The sequence below is a fragment of the Lissotriton vulgaris genome, chromosome 8 (genome assembly GCF_964263255.1).
Source record: "Lissotriton vulgaris chromosome 8, aLisVul1.2, whole genome shotgun sequence".
NCBI classification, from domain to species: Eukaryota; Metazoa; Chordata; class Amphibia; order Caudata; family Salamandridae; genus Lissotriton; species Lissotriton vulgaris.
The window spans coordinates 61,654,768-61,663,964 of record NC_141696.1 but is presented as its reverse complement, the minus strand read 5'-3'; positions in this window follow the sequence as shown (position 1 = coordinate 61,663,964).

Below are 9,197 nucleotides of genomic sequence, written 5' to 3'. Positions count from 1 at the left end.
TAGTAGTCTGTCCTCCAATGGCGAGGACTCGGGGAGTTGCGTCCCGGGAAGAATGTTGGCCTGTAATGCATGTCGGACCTGTATTTAGCGAAAGTGTTCCGTCCTAGCAAGGTCATACATCTGATGAAGAGTGTCAAATGGGATTACCCCCTCTGGGCTCCATAGGTCCTTGATTAAGTATGGGCGGAAAATCCGTTACGCTCGCGGATTTTGCGGATTTTCGGTAAATTCGTAATCCGCGAGATTTGCGAATTTCCCGCAAAATCCGCAAATTCGAACGCAGCGGATTTTTTTTTTCTTGGTGATACAATTTTGCGGCGCGCGGCGTTTATCATCGTTTGCCGAGTTGTTTTTCTCGATATTTTGCGAGTGCTGCGCCATTTTGGATCTTGCTGCGGGATCCCGCGGGAATTTGGCAAGCGCGATTACGTAATCGCGGCTTGCCAACTTTTGCAGCGAGCGTTTGTCAACGCGAGTACGGCGAGATCACGTCTCGCGGTACTTCACAATTGCGAGCTTTGAGATGCGGCGAGCAGCAACAATCTCGCACAAGCGAAAATATAAAATTTGCAATTCTGCAGAAGAAATCCACCAGCAAGCAGCATAAACCTTCTTGAAATGATGATTTTTATCTGAATAACTCCTTAGGTTGACATTTACCTGCACTTTTTTAGCGAGGAGTCCATTTTGGGGAGGGGGGAGGGGGGTGGGAGGAAGGAAGTGCCCCACAGTCTTCAACTTCCTGTTCCTGTCCAGCAGGCTCCTCCCAGTGCTTTGTCCATCTCCTGGTCACTTTTCATTTGGATCTGGAGCTGGAAGGATTACTTTTTGTGGATGCTGCTGGATATTTGGATTTGAGGCCTTTTTGACTTTCTTTGGATCACTGTTGGATTAGAAATTTTACAAGTAAGTTTGTTTGGGGCATTACAGTTGCTGCAACTACAATTTTGGAATTTTCGATTTTTGGGCTGTTTTGGGGCCTTTTGCCCAGGGGTACTCAGTGGTGGGTGGACTGAGTCTTTCTGTGGGGTATCTTGAACTTAAACATCATGGAGGGCATGGATGGATTGGGATTGTGCTGATTTTTCAGTGATTTTCGTTTTTTGGGGCTGTACTTGTGGCCTTTTCACCAGGGGTATTGAGTCTAGCATGGGCCTAGTCTTTTTGTGGGGTGTCTTAAACTTAAACATCATGGAGGGCATGGATGGAATGGGATTGTGCTGATTTCCCAGTGATTTTCGATTTTTGGGGGTGTTCATGGGGAGGGACAGGCCATGTGGCTGGGGGCCATTTTGAGTGCTGCTACAGGCCCTGGCCATGTGCAGGGAGGCAAGTGGCCATTTTGAATGCAGGCATTGTTGTTAGGCCTGCAACCATTTTGCCTACTTTTCAACCTTTATGCCCAGGGGTAGTGAGTCTTGCATGGGCCTAGTCTTTCTGTGGGTTGTCTTGAATTTAAACATCATGGAGGGCATGGATGGATTGGGATTGTGCTGATTTTTCAGTGATTTTCGTTTTTGGGGGCTGTACTTGTGGCCTTTTCACCAGGGGTATTGAGTCTAGCATGGGCCTAGTCTTTTTGTGGGGTGTCTTGAACTTAAACATCATGGAGGGCATGGATGGAATGGGATTGTGCTGATTTTTCAGTTATTTTCGTTTTTTGAGGCTGTACTTGTGGCCTTTTCACCAGGGGTATTGAGTCTAGCATGGGCCTAGTCTTTTTGTGGGGTGTCTTAAACTTAAACATCATGGAGGGCATGGATGGAATGGGATTGTGCTGATTTCCCAGTGATTTTCGATTTTTGGGGGTGTTCATGGGGAGGGACAGGCCATGTGGCTGGGGGCCATTTTGAGTGCTGCTACAGGCCCTGGCCATGTGCAGGGAGGCAAGTGGCCATTTTGAATGCAGGCATTGTTGTTAGGCCTGCAACCATTTTGCCTACTTTTCAACCTTTATGCCCAGGGGTAATGAGTCTTGCATGGGCCTAGTCTTTCTGTGGGTTGTCTTGAATTTAAACATCATGGAGGGCATGGATGGAATGGGATTGTGCTGATTTTTCAGTGATTTTCGTTTTTGGGGGCTGTACTTGTGGCCTTTTCACCAGGGGTATTGAGTCTAGCATGGGCCTAGTCTTTTTGTTGGGTGTCTTGAACTTAAACATCATGGATGGCATGGATGGAATGGGATTGTGCTGATTTTTCAGTGTTTTTCGATTTTTGGGGGTGTTCATGGGGAGGGACAGGCCATGTGGCTGGGGGCCATTTTGAGTGCTGCTACAGGCCCTGGCCATGTGCTTGGAGGCAAGTGGCCATTTTGAATGCAGGCATTGTTGTTAGGCCTGCAACCATTTTGCCTACTTTTCAACCTTTATGCCCAGGGGTAGTGAGTCTTGCATGGGCCTAGTCTTTCTGTGAGGTGTCTTGAATTTAAACATCATGGAGGGCATGGATGGAATGGGATTGTGCAGATTTTTCAGTGATTTTCGTTTTTGGGGGCTGTACTTGTGGCCTTTTCACCAGGGGTATTTGAGTCTAGCATGGGCCTAGTCTTTCTGTGGGGTGTCTTGAACTTAAACATCATGGAGGGCATGGATGGAATGGGATTGTGCTGATTTTGCAGTGATTTTCGTTTTTTGGGGTTGTACTTGTGGCCTTTTCACCAGGGGTATTGAGTCTTGCATGGGCCTAGTCTTTTTGTTGGGTGTCTTGAACTTAAACATCATGGATGGCATGGATGGAATGGGATTGTGCTGATTTTTCAGTGTTTTTCGAGTTTTGGGGGTGTTCATGGGGAGGGACAGGCCATGTGGCTGGGGGCCATTTTGAGTGCTGCTACAGGCCCTGGCCATGTGCTGGGAGGCAAGTGGCCATTTTGAATGCAGGCATTGTTGTTAGGCCTGCAACCATTTTGCCTACTTTTCAACCTTTATGCCCAGGGGTAGTGAGTCTTGCATGGGCCTAGTCTTTCTGTGGGTTGTCTTGAATTTAAACATCATGGAGGGTATTGATGGAATGGGATTGTAGTGATTTTCGTTTTTGGGGGCTGTACTTGTGGCCTTTTCACCAGGGGTATTTGAGTCTAGCATGGGCCTAGTCTTTCTGTGGGGTGTCTTGAACTTAAACATCATGGAGGGCATGGATGGAATTGGATTGTGCAGATTTTTCAGTGATTTTCGTTTTTTGGGGCTGTACTTGTGGCCTTTTCACCAGGGGTATTTGAGTCTAGCATGGGCCTAGTCTTTCTGTGGGGTGTCTTGAACTTAAACATCATGGAGGGCATGGATGGAATGGGATTGTGCTGATTTTTCTGGGTTTTTTTCGATGTTTTTTGGGGTGTATAACTGAACTGATGTTCCTCTGTCTTCCATTGTTTTTAGGTGCACAAGACTCAAGAGAACCACCAGTGCCAGGAAGAAGTCCTGCAGCGGTGTGTGTGTGCAGCATAACGTCACGCGACGTCACGTCTGGCCTCAGACAACTCTACAATTCGTGCAACTGCGGCCTGCTGTCTGACCTGCTCTGAAGAAGATGGCCCCAAAAAAAGGTCTCCGTAGCTCCTCTAGCAAGAAAGTTGCTAGTAAGGAGCAGAAGAAGCAAGTTACCAAGGAGGCTGGTGTGCCAACGGCCACGTTTTTTGGGAGCAAAAAAAAAAGTACGCCAGCAGCAGCAGGATCTGCTGGGGACCAAGCTGGGAGCAGCACCCCCACTCCAATGGGTCCAGTGCCTCCACCACCAGGCCAACTTAGGTCAAAGCCCTTGAGTGCTTCAGAGGCAGTCAGTGTACTTCTCCAATCACCATCGACCAGTGATGTTGGCTCATCGCAAGAAAGTAGCAGCAATGTCCCTGAATCAACACAGGTTGTTGTAACCCATCTGACAAGTGTTGAACAACCACAGCCGCAACAACAACATGTGCAAGTAGTACAAGTCCAAGTACATGTGGAAGGAGAGGCAGCGCAAGGAGATGCGCAAGCAGAGGTGCATGGAGGGTCACAAGTGCCCACAATAGTTGTTCCTCCCGAAGTAGGGGCACATCAGGAAATTGACAATCAGACCGAGGTATCATTTGAGGAAGCCACTCCTCCTGATGATCATTCATTGTCTTCCACATCCCTAGCAAGGAAAAGATCAAGGGGGGTGTCTACATCTTCTTCAAGCCCACCTCCTACTGATGATCTGGATGACGATTGGGTACCACCACGGCAGCCTGAGAGTGAGGCACACCATGATCTGACAAAGATACCTAAGCGTAAAAGGAAGGTCGTCGAAAAACTCATAGCTATGGAGTGTGATGAGGCTCAACAAGAAGTGACGCATACTGCTGCTGATGAAGCCCTTCACGACGACGATCCAGTCATCATAATGGTCACTGCAGCCCCAGCGGGCATGCAGCTAAGAGACATTTTGACCCTATCCCGAGAAGCTGCTGAGCGTGATGATGATGATGTCGACGAGGAGTCAATGGAAACACAACAATCATTGGATTTGGAGTTAACTAGTACACCAACACCTACCGCTTCCATATTTCTTCCTCGCAAGAAGGGACTTCCATCCACCTCGACCTCAATTAGTGGTGGTGAAAGTGCAAAACGTACTGAAGTTCGGCAATCCACATCCTCCACTTCATCTGGCATTAGCAGCAGGACCACCACCACCAGTATCGCCGCCTCCTCCGGCCCCCAAAGACATTTCAAGTCTCCAGTTTGGGACTTCTTTAGTTATTGATCTGCTGGGAGGGTTTAAGGTTTTCCAGATTAGGATAGGCGCACAACCGAGTGACCGCAGGGTATTGTGGTGTTATATGGTGTTAGTTTTCCAGGCAAAGGGGCGGGCGGTAACCCCTCGTAACCGCTCAAAGGTGGATCGGAAATCCACACAAGATACACAAAAACAACAGAAGCCCCTGCTCTAGGAAGAAAATAATCAAAACTCAATAGTTACTGTTTGGTGTAACAATGGTAATAATTGCACATCAACAATGTTTCAAAGTCTTTAGATGGCGATATGCCCGGAAAGAAATTTGCAATAGAGTGGAATCCTTGTTGTGGAATACAATTTATTGTTCCTCTTGTTGTGGCCAACACGTGTTTCATCGCAGGGAAACAATCTGCGAATCTTCAGGGCCTTTTGCGGGAAAAGCCGGGATTAGTGCTGTGGCCAAGAGGGTATCAAGAAAACGCTTTGAGCGTGTGGTTAGGATAGCACCTTATTGGGCTCATAAGGGTGCCATGACCGGGAGGAGAAGTGGATTGTGGCTGTAGCACACAAAACGGAAAATCAGGCGGGTGCACCTGGTTAGGCTCGTTCCCCCTCCTGTGGTTCCCGGCGCCGTTTGTCGAAGACGGTCTTAAAATTGCATTTGTATGGTTGTTCTATATGAACTAAGCAAAAAAAGGTGGTTGGTGAACCCTTTGTGATACATAGCGGGCATGCCATTGGGTGACATAGTGTCATACAAGTGTGACTTGAGATACTGTAACAATGGTGACTTCAGTGTAAGTGAGTGATGATAATCTTTATATCGTGATTGTACCGATTGTGTGGAAGTGACTTTGAACGATCTGCAGTTATCTCATTCTAAAAAGCAAACACAATGACCAGTGTGCGTGGGTACATTTTCAATTAAGAAAAATCTCGGAAAACACCTAACAATTGGAAGAAACGAGTGAATAAGTATCTGTGCTTGTGAACAGGTATACAACCCATTGTAACCTGTGGTGACTTTTTAGTGAGTCTATTTCAATCAATTCGATTTGTAAAAGCAGTCTAAGTGAAACATCGGTAAAATTATACAGTGTGAATGGCGAGAGTTGAATATTCTGACATAGATTTATAGAAGAATGTTGTGAGGTTTAATAAAGTTTTTATTTTGGTTAAAGGATATTGCCGACGTAAAGTGTGGTGAATCCAGATGGATGAAGAGCTGATGTTCATCCCTTGGTATACAGGACATACTCCAGTTAATGGTTTGTAGTACAGCCAAGTGGTGGTGTCTACATGTTACGTCAGAACAAAAGAGCAAACGAGCATTGAGTGCGCCACTGGTCAAATGTGAGCGCTGGCGCGGACAAAGGGGGCGGAAATAGGGGGAGAGAATCACTATAGATGTGGTTTTTGGAAAACACACTTATATAACTTGTCTAAGGACACCAGAAATGGGTCATCGCGTGTTTTTAAAAAAGGGGCGCATTTCATGCAGAAATTTCAGCCGTTTCTCAGTGGTTAAGGGTTTATTCAATTTAATTTAAATTCCGTGCGAGGCCAAGTTCGAGTCCTAATTTCTGATCACGTTTATGTTGTACAGTCAGTAACTCACCCTTTTGCGGGAAAAGCCGGAATTAGTGCTGTGGCCAAGAGGGTATCAAGAAAACGCTTTGAGCGTGTGGTTAGGATAGCACCTATTGGTAAACAAAAATATATGTGTCATAAGAGAATGGGAGTGTGACGGTCCCTTGTTAAACTAGGTATCCACAGGGAAGGGTAACCATAAAAAAGTACTCATACCTTATTGGGCTCATAAGGGTGCCATGACCGGGAGGAGAAGTGGATTGTGGCTGTAGCACACAAAACGGAAAATCAGGCGGGTGCACCTGTAATACAAAACCAAGCGGTGTACTGTAACACTCTTCTATTCTATTTGAGTATATTTAAAAGAAACGAATTGGCCGGTATGAAAAGCTGGACAGTTTACCTGGTTAGGCTCGTTCCCCCTCCTGTGGTTCCCGGCGCCGTTTGTCGAAGACGGTCACCTGACAGGAAGTGGGGACGTCTATTTAAGTTTTCCTTCCGCTTTTTTCTCAACGTAAATGAGAAACTAGAGCGCGAACTTGCCAAGTTCTTCGCTTAACTGTTGGCTGTTTTTAGAGAAAATACTACCACTGAATTAACGGAAAGGATGAGACATCGGTAATATTACCGGAAATCGGGTTTTAGGGAAAGTGAAACATTGCGTATTTGGCAGTTATTAAAGCCAGTAGGCATTATGATCAAAAGTGTTCTGATAGAGAGTTGGGTAATATGAGGACCAAGAACCTGAGTTATTAGGTTTTGAGAATCTTGGTTCAGATGACAGAAGTGTGCGGTATTATCTAGTATGTCAGTCAGCAGGCGATTTAACAGTAAAATACATTAATATAAAACAAAAATTTATACACCGGGTACATGTAGTTGTATTTAGATAGTTGAAAATAAACAACAATAACTAAGGCAATGCGGTAAATTGGTACAGTTGACATCTTATGAGAACAAATGCAAAACTTTTGTATTGTGAAAGTGGGATTTTTTGTATGTAGAATTATTTCGGTTGTCTGCGTAGTCCTTGTTTAATCTCCTAGGAAGTATTGCATCTCAGGGTCATAGTTCAAGCCGAATTCAATGCTACGCAGACGCATAATCCAGGTCGCCTCCTTGCGTCTCAACGCAAGCTCACGGTTGCCACCCCTTATGTGCATGGGTACTGTGTCAATGCCATAGAATCTGAGGCGGAAATCTTCCGTAGTTGATTGGCATTTCGCTACATGTAGGGCAACAGGATATTTAGGGTCTTGCTTTTGTATTGCTCTCATATGTTCTGAGATCCTATCCTTAAGACACCTTATTGTGCTGCCCACATATTGTTTGCCACAATCACACTCAATTATGTATATAACATATTTTGTGGTGCAGTTAATGTTCATTCTGATATCATATGTGTCTCCTTTTGGACCGATAAATTTCATTGTCTTGTGCTTTGCCCATTTGCACATTATACAGAAGCCGCATTTGAAAAATCCTTTGTTGCGTTGTGTCAGCCAGTCTGGAGTTGTGTCTATTCTTGGGACTGTTGGACTGAGTCTGTTCCTCAGGGTTCTTCCTTTGCGGAAAGTTATTTGAGGAATTGAAGGAATAAGATCCTTGAGTACTGGATCAGTTCTAAGCAGATTCCAGTGTTTGGCCATGCTAGTGCGAATCGGTCTGTGTAGACTGTTAAACTCAGTGATCATTCTCACTGTGGAATCTTTCGCCTTGTTAGTGTTGTTGCATTTGAGTGTTTCTGGTCTCGTGATTTTACTGAGTCTCTTTTTGGCTGTGGAAATGGTGGATTGGGGATATCCACGTCTAACAAATCTCCGTTCCATGTCTTGTATAGTATCAGCCAGATCGTTGTCCTTGCTGCAGTTTCTCCTGGCTCTGAGGAATTCACCAAAGGGTATTGATTTGATCTGGTGTGGTGGGTGGTAGCTGTCTGCTCGAAGAATAGCATTACATGAAGTGGGTTTCCTGTACAGTTTGCTGTGCAATCTATTCTCATGTACATAGAATTCCAAGTCTAGAAACTCTATGTTGGTTTTGCTGAGCTTCATGGTGAAGCTCAGTTCCCAATCATTGTGATTGAGATATTCGAAGAAACTTTGGAGAAGTTCTTCTGAGCCTGTCCACAGTAAGATACAGTCATCAATGTAACGACCCCAATATAGTATGGAATTAGTGTATTCACTGCCCTTGGTGCCCCAGATGTGGTTGGTTTCAAAAGCACCCATGAACAGAATGGCAAAAGATGGCGAGAATTTGGAGCCCATGGCTACTCCACGTTTTTGTCTGTACCAGATTTTTTGGAACATAAAGAAATTGTTATTGAGAATAAGAGTCATCATAGAAATCAACATTTGGGTATGCGCCCATAAGGAAGCTGGTCTGTTAGACAGAACCCGTGTTATGGCCTCTATACCTAGTACCGGATTGATGCTCGTATAAAGGGCAACTACATCCATAGTCACTATGGTGGTGTTGGGTTGCCATTCTAGGTCACTTAGTACACTCAGTATGTGCTTGGAGTCCTGAATGAATGAGGGTAGATTTTTGACAAGTGGGCCTAGAAACAGATCCACATACTCTGCCAGTCTCTCAGTTGGGCCCCCTATGCCAGAGACAATGGGTCTACCTGGTGGGAAGGGTAGATCTTTGTGGATTTTGGGGAGGGTGTAAAGCCATGGAAATGTCGGTTTGTGTACCTTGAGGTACATGTATTCTTCTTCATTTAGTAGGCCATCTTGTTTCCACTTGTGCAGGTGGTCGTTTATTACTGTGGTTAGAGTGCCCATTGGGTTGAGTGTGATTAGTTCATAACACGAGGTGTCAGCCAATTGGCTTAGTACTTCATTGTTATAATCGTCTGCATTCATGATCACAATGTTCCCTCCTTTATCCGCTTCACGGAT